This window comes from Gavialis gangeticus, unplaced genomic scaffold (genome assembly GCF_001723915.1).
Source record: "Gavialis gangeticus isolate Ggan-Ray unplaced genomic scaffold, GavGan_comp1, whole genome shotgun sequence".
Classification (NCBI taxonomy): domain Eukaryota; kingdom Metazoa; phylum Chordata; order Crocodylia; family Gavialidae; genus Gavialis; species Gavialis gangeticus.
Window position 1 is genome coordinate 19,189,555 of NW_017729003.1, and position 454 is coordinate 19,190,008.

Here is a 454-nt window from a genome sequence, read left to right on the forward strand (position 1 = left end):
AGAACCCAGCATTTGAAAGGCAAAAGACCCTGCAGAACCAGCAACTCTCACCCTTACAGACACCCAAAATTGCACATCCCTGCCTGGAGCACACATGCTCAGTATGCCAGGGCCTGACCCTTGCCTGGGCATGCCTCCTGTCACTAGGGTCACATAAGATCTCCCCCTATAAAAGATGCAGTGAAGACAGACCCAGTGGGATGCCCTCTCTATCTGGACCAGCACTATGCCACACCACCCATCCACCCAGAGGCCCTGCCAGAGACCCCTCTCAGGACAACACCTGCTGGACAAGGACCCCTTTCCAGCCTGGGATAGGTAGATATTATCTGCACACCTCCTCCTCCAATTTGAACTCTCTCTCTCTGTCTCTCTCTCTCCTCCTGGACTTCAGCCCATACACTAAGCCTCTCTAACTCCTGCTGCCATTTGTGTGTGTGTGTGTGTGCGCGCG